This window comes from Anser brachyrhynchus (assembly GCF_964034855.1).
Source record: "Anser brachyrhynchus genome assembly, chromosome: Z".
Classification (NCBI taxonomy): Eukaryota; Metazoa; Chordata; class Aves; order Anseriformes; family Anatidae; genus Anser; species Anser brachyrhynchus.
In genome coordinates, this window is record NC_137697.1 from 4,113,955 (window position 1) to 4,133,191 (window position 19,237).

The window sequence follows — 19,237 nt, forward strand, 5'->3', positions numbered from 1 at the left end:
GGGAGCAGGGGGGACCTTTGTAACTCACAGCGTGCTGTGTGATACTCACAAAAACACCTGCCTTGGCTTAGTGCTGCATTGGCCATCATCTGCCATCAGCTCCACCTCCTCATTGCTATCTCCTCCTCTCCAGGAGAGCCAAGGTCACGCACATCTCAGCATCCACTTCAACACTGGTGAGGCCAGCGGTCAGAGGCCCCCGAAGAGCAGGCAGGAGTGTCCTTCACATGTACAACAGGTCAGGCCGGCAGAGCAGCTCTCTCCACTCACCAGGGCACCCACCGTAATGCCTACGGCAGTGCAGCAATTCAATGGCATTTTTGATAAAGTGAAAGCTTTAGAAGAGGGAGAGCTATTGCGCCACGTAGAGTCTCTCTTCTCCTTCCCCCCAGGAGCTGGAGGAAGCAACATCGTATGCGTCATTTAAAAGCAGACAAGAAGCAAAAGGCACTTGAAAACTCACCATGGGGAACAATCGTGCCCCGGTTTAGGGCAGTAAACAACTGACTTGGTCCTGTTCATCTCATTTTATTGCCTTTGATGTTTGTATAGTGTTTCACAGGGGAAAGCAGGCTAACGGAGCAGACAGCCTGCGCAGGCACCTCCTTGTCCCTTCTGCATGGCCCCAGGAGGTGGCAGCTGGGGACGTGGCACCTCCACGTCATGGTCACAGATGCGGCAGGGTCCTGCTCCCTCACAAGTGCCGTGGGGTTTGCCATGTCCCACCCAACCCCTCCTTTCCCTAAAGCTGGTGATGCCTGAAATTTTGGATGTGAACAAACTCCCCTGAATTCACAAATCCTCTTTTAAGCCCACACCAGCATCCACCCTAGAAGAGGCAAAGGGAAAATCTTATGACTGGCAATTTTGTGGGATACAGTATATTTGTTGTGTGTAGCCACAGGGTGGTGGTATGGGAGGAGACAGATGCCTAACCACAAGACAGTCTGCTTGGACTACAGCTGGACTCTCAAAACCTGTTTGTTCAAGAGCTTTCGGTACATTCTGGTTAGTTATTATTTCTGTCATACAGTTACCCCAAGTTCTTTGGACTCCAGCTTGCTTGGAAGCACCACCAAAATACCCATCACAAATGCCTTGTTCCCATAGGCAACAGGCCAGGGAAGGAAGAACTCCTGCCCTGATCAGCGTCTGCGCAGAACGAGGTATGAGCCAGCAGTGACAAAAACATGTTTTGTTCTAGGTTGTCAGCACTGAGGAAAAAAGATGTTTATAATTTGAATTTGTTGATTCACGCTCGCTAATAACAAGATCAATCAAGACAAAGAAACGGAGGTTAATAAATCATAATCACCTTAAAGTTCTTAATAGACTGACCCTAATCTGTACGCAGGGTCAAAGTCTGAAGTATTCTGTCTACACATCTATATTGGGCAACTCATAAGGGATAATATAAAAACTAAATAGCCATCTCTTTCTTGGAATGAAGATACATCCTTTGGATAAGGCAGCCCAGGAATCTCTCCCTGCCTGCTGACAACCCACAGCCTGGAAGAAAACTCCAGTTCCCATAGAAGATTCCTACAGTGTCAGCCGGTGCGTTGACTTGGATGACAAGTCACGTATCTTACATAACGAAGACGGTACTCCCACGCTCAGTGTCCCACCCAACATGCTGTCTGTCTGGAAGGAGCACATCCCTCCCCAGGTGCTGTCACCACTTTCCGCAGCACTCAGTTTTAATCAGAGGGTTCCCTTTCAGGCGCTGACCCGTCCTGCTGGATCAGTCCTGCTTAGCTTTCAGCACTTGATAGCATCATAAGCCGAGGCAAACGTAAGCAAAGGATAGAAACAGTGGATAGAGATCTAAAATAGGCAATTACACATAAAGCAATGTTATGTTATGCACAAAGGTGCATGAAATATGTTTGAAAATAATAATCTGTGTAGATAGGAGAGTTGCTTAGAGCCCAGAATATTATCAGATCTGGAAAAAATGCCACGTGAATGCGTCACTGGAGCATCATTGAATGGCTGTGCACAGAAAATGTCATAAAATGGGCTGCTGTATTCCCTTTCCAGCATACATACAGTATAATTTCATGGCTTCTGTAAATGATTGACTAATATGTGCCATGGGCCACTTTCTTGCATTATAGTTACCTGCTCCTCTACACTGTTTCAGTCCAATACCTCCTCACACCCTCTTCCCCTTTAATAAAACATGTTTTAATAAAACAGCTTTTTCAGACCATCATTGGAGAGCAAATGCAGTCCCTTTGAAAAATATTTGCATATTCCTTCCATGGCTGCTTTCTAAGCCACCTGCTGGCATGGCTATGGGGTGGCCTGATGCCAAGGAGGGACACCAAACATGACTGATCCAGCAAGTTTATAGGTGCCCATATTCCTTCAGGAAGGACCTGGAGCAAGGTACCTCAGCTTCCCAGCATTTCGCACCTGCACAACTCAGTAGCTGGAGATCTGCGGACCAAGACAGGAGCTCTGCTGCTAAGAGAGCAGGGAAAGCTCCTGGGGCACAGAGGGCTTGTGAATCACGGCCAGCAGCCAGACTGCAGAGATCTCACAGCACCGGTGTCATGCTTTGCACATACAGCAGCTGAGTGCACAGGTATTGGCTGCCCCACTACTGCAGGATGAGTCCGGCCCTGGCCTCAGGCTGGCAAGGACCTTCACAGCAGGACAGCTTCTGGCTCAGCTCCCATTTCAACCACCCCAAATAGTTAAGAAAGGTGGCTGGGACAAAAAATGGGGAGCCAAGGAGGACTGCCTGAGGAAAGACTGGGAGGAAAGACAGTGCTCTTTGATGCCACTCGTGCAGCAGGGCTATGGGAGACAAACACAAGGCCACATGTGGTGGCTCCCAGGCCCTCTGCTCCGTTTTGGGAGCTGTAGGTCATACTGAGGTGCTTCTGCTTGGATCTCACAGGAGGCTAGGTGGGAAGGATCAACAACGAGAGGTGCTGCCAAAATCTGTCTAGCCTTAAAATGAAAGCCCCCTTGTGCCATAGGGGCTTGGCCATTTACTCATTCACCCTGTCCATCCATACGTTACTGTTAATTAGACCAGAACACACCTCATTAGCCTTGTGTCACAGCAGCCTCCCAGCCTGAATCCTGCCTCATGTACCTCTTACACCTGCTGGGAAACAAGACCATGTCCAGAGGCAAAGATGGGGGAAAGATATCACACACACAAATCAGCTGCAGAGACCTCCTCGCCGTTTGCGAGGCAGAACCAGTCTGCTGGCACTAGGAAATGTTGTTTAGACAAGTTTGTCTGGAAAGTGCCTTGGTGTTATTTGCACAGATTTCCTGTGTATTTTGCATTTGAGTCTGAGCCACAAAAAAAGCACATGCAAACACGCTGCAGTGAAGGAGCAACCATCACAACTCCTGTGACTGAGATACTTTTACCTGCCTGAATCATAAATACATTCTTCCTTTTCTCTACTAGCGTAAAGGCAGTCGATAAAGGATACATGCCTGGACAGATGATCTGCACTCTTTCTCCATATCATCCTTTTCAAATTGGTTAAACTAAACTCTTTGGAGCAAGGAGTGACTCTCCTAATTCATTTGTGTAGGTCTGGCAGAGTCAGGCAGAGCCTAGAGGTACTGCTTTAATAACCATCTGCGCCGACATGAATTGTAGCAAGGAGGATGCACAAAGAGATATTTGCATCCGTTAGGAGTGAATGAACATCACAGCGTGAGCTCTGTGTGTTAGCACATTGGAGGAGCCACAACATACCCTAGGAGATGCATTTTGCTGCCATGCCTTTGGATGCTGGAGGAAGACCCCCACGTGGCTCTCCCTGATGGCATGTGGTGTCCCCTCACAGTGCTGCTGTTTAATTCCTTAAGGTGATGCCCATCAGGTGTGGTCTCCAGGCTCCAGCAGAGTGCCATCCCAGATCTCATTGAACACAGATCATCCTGGAGAGCTCCTTTTGCCTATCAGTCATGCTCCTGTGCACCCACAAGCTGTTTTCAGGAACTCTCCAGAGTAGTTTACCGGTTTTATCAGTCCTGGTGTTGTCACCAACTGCTACATATGACAACGAACCATCACCTCCTCTTGCTGCATGGATCACAGAGAATCAATGATTAACTGCAGAAACCTACACTCCTCAGCGTCGTGGGTACCTTCAGAGTCTGAGCTCAGCACCTCCAAATCTGGCTTTTGCTCTACGCAATTCAGAAACTGTCACTGACATTTCATGCTGCTCCTATCTGGAGCAGAGTGTGTGCTAGTGGGAAGAGGAGTCTTCCACTCCCCACCTCAGACATACCTCTCCAAGACATTACTCCCAGGATAACTCGGCACTTAGGCAGGCAAGGACAATTGACCATGTTGGGCCCTCTGTGACCCTGGGCTGCTATGAGCAACAGCATCAGCTGCAGCTTTCCCAGAGCGCAGGAAATCACCTTCACTCCTTGTTTTCAAAGATCTCGACAGCAGGAGCCCACGTTATCTAAAAGAGCACCTGTGGATCAAGGCTGTCCTTGACAGAGTCTCTCCTCTGGTACCTTCGAGCAGCAACACACTCTGTCCCTCAGTGTGATAAGAGCCTGTGTGGGATGAGTCACAATCTCTGTGGAGCAAACCTTCCCCAGAGCTAAAAGCCATCATAAACCTCACCACCTTCTGCTGTACTTCAACGTGCATAAAAGGAGAACTCAACGTGCGTACTCACATGCGCATTTCTATGAAAAAGCAAGAGAGAGTCTGACTCGGTGCAACAAAGGGATTTGGAACAAAAAAAATTCATTGCACATATTTTCCCCTCATGATCAGGATGAGAACTAAACATATAACAGCTGTAGCTTAATGCATTCCTTGACAGCACACAGATATAATGCTGACAAACACCTCTTAAGAACTGAGATAGCAAAGGAGAAGAAGAGAAACAATGATGTTAGTCACACAGAGAGCAGGTCAAACCTTACTGTGACTTTAAAACAACCTGGTTTCCACTCCTTCATTTATCAGAGCGTTTACAGTAAATGCAGTGAAGCATTGTAATAGCATTTTAGCAGCAGTAATAGCTTTAGAAAGGTGATATTTACTTCACACGGAAAGTGGAGAGAGCCACATCACATGCACCCTTTAAAACCTGACTTGAAAAATAGCTTTTGAAAAACAATATTGTTGTGGATCCTTTGCTAGTTGAGGGTCTGGATGAGACCAAATAAATCCCACCTGTTTCAGGTCTTTGGCTTTCACCAAAGCGCAGGGAAAAGACATGAGCAAAATACCATCCTACGCTTCCCACACGCTGGCCTCCTCCAGTGCACCATGGCAATGCCTCCCACGCTGGGCTCATCTCTTATTCCCAGCTCCAAGAGGTGGCAGCAGCACTCCTGCCTTCAGGAACCGGCTCCTGGGTGGAACTGGCACCCTGTCCTGCCCTGGACACTGGAGAAAAGCGAGAGCGCACTGACTCACTCAGATACCCTCCATATCTCTAAGCTGAACCAAGAGCTGCAGTGAGCAAAGCATAAGACACAGGGAATGTGTGTTGAATAGAATAGTTTTTGGAATTTGCATCTGGCTTATTTTTCATGTTAATGGAGGTAGGAAAAACTCTTTCTGGGATTGAAACGAGCCCTGAATCTCTGCTTACCATTCCCAAGGGGAAGCTTGCCAGCACTGCTCATTACAAACACCTCTGCAGAAATATCAGCTGCGCTGATTCTCTCCAGACATCTGTGAGACTAACAGTTGAGGACAAAGTCACAAACATGTCAGCAAAAGAAGAAAGACAAGAGAAAGGAACATAGCCTTTGTCCCAAGGCCTGTACAACCTCAACAGACCAAGCACACGATGGAAAAAAAAAAATGAAAAGAACCAGGAAAAAATCTTCCCACATCCTGGGAGAAAACACGTTGTATCAGATAGTCACGTTTCAGTTCAACCTTCTGGTGGTAAGACTTTCACTTGAGAAGGTTAGCAATGAAGTGCATGTCAGTGGGTGCAGTTTCTCTCCTACCCATGAGTGACACTAACCACAAGACTTAGAGGGACATCAGAAGGTGAAAACAGCATCAGAGAAAAGGATTAGATACTAGTAAGTTCTCTTTTACAACAGGTTTTAAATTATTATTATTAGTGACTGTTTTAAATTATTATTATTAGGCTTTTCTGTATTAATCTGGATTGTAAGTATTAGTATTACTGTAACTGGACTAATAATGACTTTATTATGTTTTGATTATATTAAGATTTCAATTAACCTAACAGTAAGCTTTTGGCTCTACATGAATACAGTATGTCCTCTTTGTCCATAATAATGTTCTGAGCACAGCATGAGAGAAGCTGTCAGAAACCCAAGGTTCAATACCAGGCACTTGCAGAGCTGAGAAAGCCTCTCCAGACAGTGATTTCAAAGACATGGGTGAATTCCACCCAGCTCCTTCCCCTCCAAGTCTGTCCTAACCAGTTTACCTATTTGAGGACACATAGGGCAACTCTTACTCTCACAACAGCCACCAGCATTCACATACTTGTTGTCATCAGAAACCAAAGTTTTGGTCAACTAAGATAAGGTAGCAAGAGCTGAAGCTATTCAAAATACTCCAGTTGGGCCTTTTCCAGTCATCACCCTAAACACGTACACCACCTACTCCCAACATGTGCCCACACACGCATACACATACCCATCACTTCTTTGAGTTTAGCCCTAAATTTATCCAAAGAGGGCTTTCTCACAAGCTCTTGTTCCTCTCGGAGAGGTGCGGGCTGAGATAGCTGGTGAGGGGGGGATCACTTGCTGTCTTTGACCAACCCACAGCTGGTTCAGGTTTAGAAGTACCACTGGAAACACTTCAACAAAAGCCTCAGCTTGGAAGGGAAGACAGAAATATGTCTCTCACTGCCATGCTCATTGCATTGTCCTCAGATCTTTCCTAACCTCATCTGCTCTAACTCTGCAACTCAGTTTGTGCAGGGGTCAGGCTGAACATTACTGAAAGCACCTGAAATCCCAGAAAGCGTCGCAGAAACCTCATTATCACCCAAAACTTGCTGCTACCATGCAGAGGCCTGGACTCATATTTTGCTGTCAAGCTGACCCAACAGTGCTACTTAGTTTAAACATCACTATGCCAAACTTCTGCTGAAATCTATTGTTACACAAGAAAAATGTTCATTCTGACAACATTTCACATTTTGACAGGAGAATAGTGTGGGAATTTAAAGCTTTTCAACCACCCTGGCTTTAAAGAATACTTTTCAGCCTTCTCCACTCTTCATACTGTGATTCACCACTGTTTGTAGCATGCAGTGTTCTTCACTGAGATGCACTCACAGCAGCTGACCATGTGTTTACCCATCTTAAGGCAACAATGGACAGTGTCACTTGGGTTGAAGTCTGTTATTTCAGATTGTTTTTATCTCTTCCTGTAACATTCAGACATACTTAACATGTGTAACCGCCTCCAAAGACTTTTCCCAATTTGCCTCTGATTTCCACGTTTCTGGCCCTCCCGAGGACAAGGAGAAAACAATTCCAGCCTCTTCTCCTTCCCACCTTCCAGCTGGCAGTTCATGAGCCCCTCAAGTCCTCTCACTGTTGCAACATCCTAAGTGCGTGAGGGGGACAGTCAGTGGGCCAGTCTGAAGGTAGCGCTAGCACTAGCCCTGCTCTGCAAAGCCCACCAACATTTCTGCCCTCCAGGATTAGGCACAGGCAGTGACTCATTCCCCTTAAATCCATCAGCTCTCCTCCTTCTTCGTCTGTTTTCATATACACGTAAATATGTTTTTTTAAATGGCTTAACAAAGTTGTTCATCAGCCTCCATGGACTGTAGCCTCCATTTCACTGGCATCTAATTTGCCACTGATGAGAGGACATGGTTTATTTTTATGCTTGTGGTCACTGCATTTCTCCACAAGATTTACCAAAGGGGACAGCTACTCTCCTGCCTTCTGCTCATCTCTGCTGTAATATCTTGTCATCGTGTCCTGCTGAATTCACCAACCTGCTCTTCCTCTGGCTCCTAGAAAGGACCAAGGGGTGTTTTACAAGGGATTTAATAACACAAGGCCTTTAGCTTTTCCTGTTCAAAGTGGTCTTTTGAACTTTCTTCCAAGGGAAAAAAATAAAAATAAATAATACAAGGAATCCAAAACCATTCACTGTTTTGAGTCTCAGTGGCATAGCATGACATAATCGTGTCAGATCACCAAATTACACATCAGTCACTTACTAAAATTAGGGAAATTTTCTAAAATTGCCAGGGGAAATGGGAATATGGGGAAAGAAAAATGGGCAAGGTATCTTTGTTAGAGGCCCACCACAGACAGACTGCAAGGAAATGGAGGCATCCTGCTGGTTTCAAACTCTCTCTTCAATGCAGGAGAAAGCAACCATGCTAACCCAAGACACACATGAAAGCCCATATTTTTCTACCTATTTCCACAAATCATAGCTAAACAAACAGATTTTTAGAAAACTAAATATACTATAAAATCATGAAATTTGGCCAAACAATGCTCTGCCCCTATCCGATCGACTGGGCTTTGACTCTGTTTCCAAGATCCTACCAGTGACAACAGCATGTTGCAATTTGAGATAACCTTTTTAAGGTTTTCTATGAACAGCTTCTCATCCCTGTCACATATTCAAGCAAGCAGCACCAGAAGCTCATCTTTTGGTCAGCAGGTGCATCAAAATATATTTTCTTTAACAAAGCTAAAGCTTGTTCAAAACTGCAAGCAACACAGATAGGCTTTCTGCAGGAAAAGATTACTCATCTTCTGCTTTTCTGGCTACAAAAAACAGCACTATGACCCATCCCCAGTGGATGTGTGTTTAGCTCCTCTTATCGTCCTTTTACCTCAATGTCCTGCCCATGACTTCCTACAGTCTGATCCACAGTGGCCAACAGACCTAAGGACTGCAAAGCAAATTCACCTGCTGTGCAGTGAATGCAGTCATATACCTTCTGCTGACACACTGCACCATTCCCCCAAGGGTGAGCAGCAACATCTGCAGAGACCCAAATGAGGCAAATAAAGGACAATATTTTCCCAGCTGTCCAATATCCAGAACTGGAGCAGAATTCTCAGATTGCCATTCAGGCACAGAAGAAGCAGTCAGATATTCAAACTAGCTCGCTGTCTGATGCCAAGAGGGGTCACAATGTTAGACTTTCAAAATGTGTCCACTGATGAGGTCCTCATGTTGATCTTTTCCAGATTTGTGTCATGTGTTCACCCTGCCAGTGAATTTTATTCCAATTATTTTACTTGTTTTCATTTCTATCACCGAGGCCTATCTGCGTGATAGCAAGGAGGTGAACAGTCCAGTTCAGGGCATGAAAAGCTCAATTTCTTTATCTTAATGTCCTCATGGACCTCCTGTCTTGATGAAGATTTCCAGTCATCATTGAAACCAAAAAGTCAAAATGCAGATGGAAAAGGTAAATCTGGTGCCAGCATGAGTCCTGCAAGGCAGTCCCCCTTGAAAAAGCCATGATTGTGGTTACCACCAGCTAAAGCCACATGGGTAGGGAGGTGCTGACACAAAACAGGATAAGAAGCAGATGGATGAACTTTCCCGTAGTTGAGGGAAGGATGGATATGTATGGGGAATGTGTCCCACAGTGACTTACTGATCCTGTCAGTCCTTCCCCTTCTGCTGCTCAGGGCTGTCCTGAACAACATCAGAGTTTCCCTCTGGACAGTCTGGGCCATCATCTTTGTTGCCTAACTGCCCATAAAATCCTAGGAGCGAGAACAATTCTTTGCAGAATACAGCTGAGAAAGACATATGCAAGATGCGGTTTGCATCTGGTGCAGATTGGTTAGGATTCCCACGGGGACTGAACTCCAACCATCTGGATGTAAAATTGGAGTTTCTGCAACTATCTGTCACAATTTACCCATTAACCTCTGTCACCAGGTGACGTGAACAGAGCCCACAGGCAGGAGTTTCTACACAAAACTGGAGACAGGAGAAGGTGGAAATGGGGACACTTGAATAACTTTGGTTAACAACCATCTTGACTTCTATTATACATTGCGTGTATATTTCCTGTAGGCCATCAGTGCCCTAAGCACCATTTGCTTTCAGTTTGGGGCCATTCATCGTGGCAAATGGTACTTGTTAGTAGTTTTGGCAGTTTATAGCAACTCTGCTTTCAATATGGTCAGTTCCCGTAATTGGGTGAATTTCATAACACTGTAATGAATTCCTTAGAACACCCCTATTGGCATCATGTGAATATTGATGATCTCAGCTCCCATTTTAGGAAAAAAGAATTTCCCACACTAATGTCTACAAAGTTCCTGAGTTTCTTGAGGTCTGAGACCACAAAACCTCATAAAGACATAAGGCAGATAAATCAAGCCATAGCTAGAGTGTTGTACCATTCTTGCTTGGAATAGTGAGGAGACTGAGTCACACTTCTCAAAAACTTCTGGCAAGCAACACTGTGTGTCAGACTGCTGTCACTGTTTGCGAATAGCCCACCACAGACTCAGCAACACAATAAAGAAATAGCTGGGGGGGAGGGGGGGGAGGAATGAACCCATTAAAATATCTTAAATCCACCCTTTTACAAAGATATTGTAAGAGAGCTTAAAGACATATTAAAAATCTGACTTCTTAAGTATACGCTGAGACTTACATTGATACTAGAGATAAGCATCCTCTGAAACTCCCTAGAAAAACTCCCACCCCAGAGAGGAATGAGTCCCTATAACTTGAACAAGCTCCTGCACTGGATCTGAGCTTTCAGTCAGACATTTTACATAGGCCATGACAAGCTACTTCCAAAATTGCATCAACCCCTTTGGATCCAAACAACCCTATGAGATGTGTCCTCATCTTGAATCTGCAATAGGCTTTGTAGTTTCCTGGAGCTGTAACCCCACAGAGTCCTTCTACCTGCACAGAGCCCAAAACCTACTCTTTGAAAAATCATCTACCAATAGTTTTCATATTTTCTCTGACAAGCCACACCATCCCAGGAGCTCTTCAGCAGAAACTGCTGGGAAAACTTATTCTATGATCTATTGCTCCCTACCTGTTCTTCTGGAGCAGAGAGTTTGAATTCCTTGCTTCAACAACATGGGTTTCTGGACAGCAGACGCAAGAGCTTGTTCCCTGGAGACAAAGTCATACATGAGGTGTGACTATGGGAGGCAGTGAACTGTGGGAGGAACCTTTCCCTTCCTGTGATCTACAACATCCTAAAACACAAAGGTTTGTCCCCAGTGGCAAAAACCAAACACGCAGTCACAACATTGACGTGCACATCTGCTTTCGTCCTAATAACTGACAAGTCTTAGAGGTCTGGTTGCTTGAAAGGATTTGATAGGTTACTCCAAGATAGGAACAAGGGTGAATTTTATTTTCATTCATTTGTCTCTATGGGAGTTCCCAAGGGTCTGAACAAGATGCTCTATTCACTGTTTTGGATGTGTATGGGGAAGGAGAGATGCTTTTTCTATACAACAGTAATAAAGATGGGGACCAAATGTTGTTCTTCACAACATGCATTCCAGAGAAGAGCAAACATGTGTGAGGGTTTGGGAACAGCAGTTTTCCAATCTCATAAAAGTGTCCAAGGAGTTAGGAGATGAGAACATACGGCTTTGGGCATTTAGTCTAATCCCTTAGCACAGTGGACTGTGGAGTGTTTGCTTTCTGTGGCCCACATCTTTAATGTAAATATGTTCTCCACAGAAAAGACAGGACCCTAGGGATAGGAACCTCTTCAATTAACATGTTGTGTCTACTATGGAGCTGCCTCTGTTGGTGGCATGGGCAGAGTTGGGACTTAGTACTAATGGGAACTTGCAGAGTGATTTTTCTGACCGGACGCAGAAACTGATGTCCAAGGGCTGTATTGATTCAGTCACCTCAGTAGTTTGGTGATGTGCTCAGATGGATAAAACTACCCATTGCAGATGGCTAAAATCATTTAGCCTCTGGCATGCAGCAGGACACGTTTTTCCTATCTGCAAGAAACACTGCTTTTTCACTCACTATTTGTCTTCATTTTGCCTTTGAAGAACTGTAATCCCCAAAATGCCTACTGGACCTGCTGGCCCAGGGTACTGGACAAACTACATTTTAAGAGTCATGGTTACTATGTAAAAGAAACAGCAACAATATCACATTCCTTTGCAAATACAACCCCAGACCATGCTCTGGACAGAAAAACAGATAAATTTGTCAGGTTCCAGTGTCCTGAGATCCTGGTGTGAAGGTGGTGGCACAAAAATGCTTCCCAAGAAATGGAAGAAAAACCTTTCCCAGCTCTAGATAGACTGGAAAGAGGGAACCAAGGATTTTAGTATCTGATAAGATCTTCTCCACATCATGCATGGATGCACGGAGACACAGGCCCTTTTCCCAATTTTGTCCTGCCCCACACCTCCTCAGCCCATCCACTTGCTCAGGGCTGAGTCTGCCAAATGACAGCTCAAATTCTTTCTCTCTCTGGCCCTAAAAAATCACCTATCAGACAAAATTTCTGCACTTCCATCTGTCTGCTGCAGATCACTGGCTGTTGTTCTGTTTGCCTCTGGGCTTCCCTGCTGGATCAACCACTTGAGAAAGAACTGAAGCTCCAGAGGAAAGCAAGGGAAGAAAAAGATGGTTAATTTTCCACCGTCTGGGGAGAGGAAACAATGGTTTGAGTCCTCTTTGTTATGTGAAAAGGGAGATCAAAGCTGTTGTTGACATGGTCAGTGCTGTGGGTAAGACAGGCCTCATCCAGCCATCCAGGGCTGCTGTATCTCGCATGCCTGGCAGTTGAAGTGTCTGCAAGATCTAAGGGAGGATCTGGTCTTACATGTCTGTGTGTGTGCATGGGTGGGAGTAAGGTTTGTATATATTATAAAAAGAAGCTGCAGATGGAAACAACCCAGTTTGGTGTCTAAGGCCCAGTGCAAAGTCCATTAAAATCAGCAGGAGTCATTCCATTTACTATGATGGGTTCTGGCCACATCTCTCTTTGCCCCTCCCAAAAATGCCTGTAAGACAAGGGCTGCTCCCTTCTGCATCCTCAATTAAACCCTGCAAGCAATGGAGCTTCCCCTGTTTTTCACCCTTTTTCCCCTGTTATTCACCCTGTTTTTTGTCAGCGAATTGCTGGAGATGCCCCTTTCTCTGTTGCTGACACCCTGCAGATACTTAGAGGCAACTATTGTGTATTCATCATTCCTTGCTCAAGTTATCAAGATCCCATTGCTTGATTTGTTTTTGTAAATTGGCTCCACCAGGGTTTTTGTTCCATCTTTTGTGTTGCTTTTATCTGAACACTCTCCAGCATCATCTCTCTCCCCCAGGAGAGAAAGGCTCATCAGCTCCTCACCTTCCTTCATACCCCAGCGTATCATGCTTCTACCAGCTCAGCCTGAACTTCCTATGATCTGTACTCCACTAAAGCAGCCAGTTCTGAAAGACCTTCATGCTGGATTTGCAGACACCAAAAGCTGGTGACCCCCTTGCTCTGATGGCTGAAATTTATGCACAGCGGTGATGTGACTTTTCCTCCTTTGGATTTGTCAGGTTTCTGCTGTGCTTTCGCATATAAAAGAGCCCTTTAAATCTTATCTTTTTGTATATAAGCATGTTTACAGCCTGTAAACAAGCCACCTCTCTATCTGCTTTTCAGGAAGTTCACCAGCTTATGCTCCTGAAGATTTTCACTGAGAGACATTTTTCTTCACGCTTTCTGTTTTTAATAGCCTTTAAAAATGTGGACGCTGGATCATAACCAAGCATCAGTGTATCAGTCATAAAGACATAGGGTTATTTCCACTCATCATTCCCCCATTTATGTAGCCACAGATTGCAACAGCATTGTTTGCCACAACATTGAATTACAAGTTAAAATTGAGCTGTTTCTCCTCTTTGCCCTGTAAACCCTTGCCAGAAACACTGCTGCCTGCCCTCCTCCTCTGTCACAAGAGACATCTAACACAGCTTTAGTGATATAACAGCAATTTAGTTTATTATAGTAAGTAGATCAGTATCATTCATCTCTTATGATGACAAGAGTCACAGTGATTAGTCTACTTTATATTTAAGTTGCTAAATCTTAACGTAAATCAGACACCATTAAAGATTAAAATTTCACTCACCAACCAGCGTAGTTAGTAAGGATCTCTCAACCTCAAGGAGCAACCTTGACTCATCCCAGGCAAGAGGAGTGGACTGCTGCGCAAGGAGAGATCGTATTAGGCCTTCTCTAACTGCTGTATTTATGAGATAGAGTGATTGGCTCATAGTCAAGCTTAGAATTTTACCATATTATTTTTGACCTTTTGATGCAATTTGTTATTTCTCCATGAAGGGTTTCAATGGATCACCTGTTCTAGGGCTGTATCCCCTTTGAGGCCTACTCACACTGAGACCTACTGTGGTTAATAATTCTGAACGAGACTCATGTCAAATGCAGGACCTGAGCACATCCATCACATCTTCCTTATCCTCCCCTAAATACCACCCCAATACCATGGTTCTTTAGATATGTCTCATCCGAGTCTTGACCAGGCTGAATAAAACTTCTTGGCTTTTCCATCCTGATAACACCACAGGTAGAAGTGGAACAAACTTAACAAGGAGTGAAGGATTGAACCATTAAGTGGATCAAGATCTGCCATGGGGGATGCCACAGACAGCAAGGTAACTTTCTTCATGAACATGCAGGAGATGCATTCAGGGATAAGGTACTTACATGGGTAGAGAATTTTTTTAATTCCAGGGAGTTATCAGATCTGGAAAAATGCTGAAAGAGTGAGTTGCTCCACTATCAGCATATTGCTACACCATGAAGCGGGAGCTTATTCCTTCTCTAACATCCACAATGTAATTGCACAGCCTCTGTAAATAATTAACTGAGCCTAACCAGACTCTTTTCCCTGCATTAAATCTGTGTTATCAGTTCACTCCCCACCCCAAAATTTAATTTTCACTCTCAGACTCACATCCCTTTATTATAGTAGATAATGTGAAATCCAAATAATTCAGTGGGAATATTAGAAAGAAGTTTCATCCTGTTTGAGAAGATAAAGTCTGGGGGAGACTGAAATTATGAGAACATTCAGTCCCCATGCTGCAAGTTAAAAGCTGATGACATATATATTCATGCATATATAAGTACGTGTAATCATCTCACTACAGCCACATATTGTGGTCTGGTTTCAGCAGCCAAGGCTTTCCATAGGGCTTTCTGCCACAGCTTTGAATGAGGAGATAAAATTCCATTTCTGATCACTGTAACTCCATGTCCAGAACACTGCACTGTGAGCCAGAGCTAGTAAGCACAAATACAATCGTGCATTTTGCTTAATAACCCCATAATCTTCTCCAGAAATAGGCCACCCTTTTCTAGTAGATTTCACTCATCTGGGAACAGATGGATAACAAGATGCCGAAGTACACTCCTCCATGCTACACCCCAGCATCTCCAAGAGCTCCCATCTCTTTATCCTTCTGCCCACAGCCCATACTACTTCCCAGTCACAGCTTTGTTGCCCAATGTACTATTTTTCTTGGGTACCTTTGCGTGCGACCAACCTGAGGAGAGCTAGCAGGACAGACAGCGGCTGGAGCAGAACAGCTAGGTGGTGAGGAATGTAGAAGGAGGTGGCTAAGCCAACTGTGGGTGTAGTCTGACCAACAGAAGGAAAATAGGCACTACGCTACAGATTTCCTTTACTTGAACCACCATAGAAAGTTGCCTACTTTATGAAACCAAACAATCCTAAGGTAAGTATTTATTCTGGATAATCCTGAAACCTGAAATAGAACATGATATAGTGTCTGGTAAGGCAAGAACAACCACCAGGAGAAAGACTCTTGCCAGAAGCAGTTTGCTTGTAGCAAAAGGTCACTGATTCCTCTCTGAAATGGAGACTACTTCAGGGCTGCCTGTAGGCCACCAGCAGCCCTCTGAGCTGAGGGACTCTTCTTACCATAGACAAATAGACTATAAGGGAGGCAAAAAGAGTCAAGCTGGCTTTCTAATCAAAGTGAACTTCTCAGGAACTCACCTCCAGTCCTTTCCAGAGCTTGGAAGAATGGTTACCCAAGCACAGGTTTATCCTGAAATAGCAGATACAGACTCTAATGCTGTCTTGAGAGGTCCTGTTGCCTGTAGTGTGTGAGCACCTCATGCGCCCATCCTAGGTCCCAGCGTGGACAAAGTACTCAAAGAATGTATCACAGAACCAACTGAAATTGAACCTATGCAGCTTTAAATCAGATTAAATCAATAAGGAAACAAAAGAAGTGTAAGTACTGTCTTTATTCTGTAAGATTATAAAAGAAGAGCTAATCTGAAAACAAATTTCCCATGCAGAAGAAGCTCCAGCAAATGAGTTGGTGCAAACCACTGCTGGAGCTTGTTGCAAGCTTTGCAGCAGGACCTGCCTTTCGTAAACCCATGCTGACTGGGCCTGATTGCCTGCTTGCCCTGCAAGTGCCGCGTGATGACACTCAAGATAATCTGCTCCATGAGCTTCCCTGGCACTGAGGTCAAACTAACAGGCCTATAGCTTCCCGGGTCTACCCTCTGGCCCTTCTTGTAGATGGGCGTCACATTTGCTAGCCACCAGCCGACTGGGACCTCCCTGAATAGCCAGGACTGCTGATAAATGATGGAAAGCGGCTTGGCCAGCTCTTCCACCAGCTCTCTCAGTACCCTCGGGTGGATCCCATCCAGCCCCATCTATTTGCGTACATCTAAGTGCTGTAGCAGGTCGCCAACCATTTCTTCGTGGGTTGTGAGGGCCACATCCTGCTCCCCATCCCCTTCCACCAGCTCAGGGTACTGGGTATCTAGAGAACAACTGGTCTTGCCGCTAAAGACTGAGGCAAGGAAGGCATTAAGTACCTCAGCCTTTTCCTCATCTCTCGACATTTCTATCTCCAATACAAATAATGTATACAGACACTTCATTAGTTCCTCAGCTTGCTTTGTTTTTCCTACACCATCATTTCCTCTGTGTGGCTCATCACACCACACAGATTTCCTCTATTTATAGTCAAGTCAAGACAAGTTAAGAGCCTTTTTTAATTTCAGTGGTAGATAGTTTGCACCAATCAATTTCCATTTCTGTTACTACAAAAATTGTTTTTTCTTTTGTGTTGACTTTGCAAAACACCTTCTAATTCAGAGTTTGGACAAAACAGATATAAACCATATAGCAAAGACCTTCAGCCCTCATACCGTCACCTGGCAGCAGCAGCATCTCAGAGTAAGGCCATAACCATATGCAAGTTTTTGTGGTTTTGTTTGTTTGTGGTTTTGGTTGTGTGTTGTTGGTTTTTTTTCCCACTCTGCTTTCACAACAGATGCTGTTATCCTTTATTTCCACATTATTTTTCCTGCCTGCTGGATCATGGGTGGGACTGCCTGGAGATGTGGAAGTCTTCTACCTGCAGCAGGGAAGAGTTACCCAGACCCCAAAGGCTCAGCTGCAGTTTTCAAGGGGAAGGATTTGTCCCTTGCTCTGGAGGAGCACAGGTACCACTACAACAAACTGTGTCCTGTCCCCACAATAGTTATAAGCTAATGAGCTATACCTCGTAAGAAAGGCAATAACTCTATATTGGTTTCACCTGAACCTCCAACAAGTGGGTAACTGGTTTAAATCCAGATTCATCCTCATGCTTTCTAGCTGGGGCCAGAAAATTCAGGGTGTCAGTCAAGTTTATTACATGTCCATATATCAGATTGCTTCACGAGTCCAGTTCTGCTCTTGCCCTCAGTTATGTCATACTACGGGGAATCCCAGCAGTTATTTGTGTGAGATGGGGAAAGAGAAAGAAAAAAAACCAAAAACATACTTTTCCCAACTTTAAGCATGGCCCCTTTCAAATGTACATTTCTTCCTCTCTTTTTCATTCACACTTTTCACCCATTTTTATTTCTCTGTGATTCTTTTTCTTAAACTGTTTGCCAGTTCAACCAACAATATGAGACAGCCCCAAACAAAAGACAGTTACCAGAATTCATTAACCCAGACAGATCGACATACTGAGTTTCAGATCCAGTGCAGTTTACAATTTCCTTACCTCACTGGAAGGCATCCACACTGTAGCAGGTGGGACACTGGTGTCCATTGGGAATGTTGTCCTCTGGTGGCCCTGAGAGGAAAGAGATGGGCCATAATTGATTTTAATGAGGAGAGAGATAAGCCAGGTGATGGCTCAGCCTGATCTTGGGACAGGGCAGGTAGAAGGGGTATGCTGATAAGCCAAAAGGGAACTTACACGAGACAGAGGTTGACCAACTGGCATCGCCCATGCAGCAGGTCAAGTGGCTCCCTGCTTTCACCTTCCCATAGTTCACGGTGACAGGGCCCATCTAGCAAATGCTGGACAGTGGGCAGGCCTTGATGGAAGAGGGGATTGCCATCCCCTGTAACAAGGACAAGGGCAGCGGCAAGTCATTAACCACAAGGTAATTCCCTCCCCTTTCCTTGGTTCCTACAGCAAGAACTGCTAAGCAGCCAGCAGGTCTGGGGACAGCAAAGCCACCCCAAAAACAGCACCAATGAAAAAGGAAATATTTGTATATCTTTCCCCAGTCTAGAGTATGCAGCCCGTGGGGAAAACTGGCTTGTCTGGGATCTATCAGGTACGTCTCCAGTTCAGACTTCGTTTAAACAACCTTCAGCCTCTGCCATACATACGGATGAAGGAGAAGAAACCATTTGAACCGTCCTGTTGTGCTCTCTCCATTACACCAAAAGAAGTAAACTGTAGCAAGGGCCAGCTGGGAATTTTCCTCATGGTTGAGCTTTTGCTGGATAGCTTCCCATCTCCCTTCCCATCAGACAGTCAGGAGCTCTCATGCCTCGAGTACAGCAGCAGAGCAGTGAGCTTCCTTCCCAAGCTGGCATGCAGCTCCTGTTTGCAGAATGACTGCCAATGTACACCTTGGAGCAGGCTCGGTCAGGGTTTCTTGGGGATGAATATGTCAAAGCTGCAGAGCGGGTCCTCCAGGGCGCAGGTTTTAATACCAAACACGTGGGAGCTGATAAGAAATGATTCTATTGTTCCTATGGGCTTTAAATCAAACCATTTAAATGGGAGAAACAATTGGTGTGTCTGTCAGACGGCCCGGTCACAGCTTAGGTGATGTTCTAGCAGGTTTTCCATGCCCTGGGATCCAAAGACAAACTAATGCCAAGCAGCAGTGGCCAGTTGGCCATTAGTCCTAAGGTTCCCTGTGCCATGTGCAGCTTTTATCAGGATGTGCTGCAGGAAACATCCTCT

The 19,237-nt window shown here is 45.0% G+C and overlaps 1 protein-coding gene across 1 annotated transcript in view; it reads right to left on the reverse strand.

Moving 5' to 3' along the window:
* Positions 1-18,372, reverse strand: part of LOC308185988 (aquaporin-7-like) — a 35,470-nt gene extending 17,098 nt beyond the window's left edge. The window contains exons 1-2 of the mRNA XM_080574774.1: positions 18,230-18,372; positions 18,032-18,103 (exon numbers count right to left, since the gene is read on the reverse strand). The gene's annotated coding sequence lies outside the window, so the exon portion shown is untranslated. The remainder of the gene's footprint in view (positions 1-18,031; positions 18,104-18,229) is intronic.
* Positions 18,373-19,237: the final 865 nt, after the last annotated feature.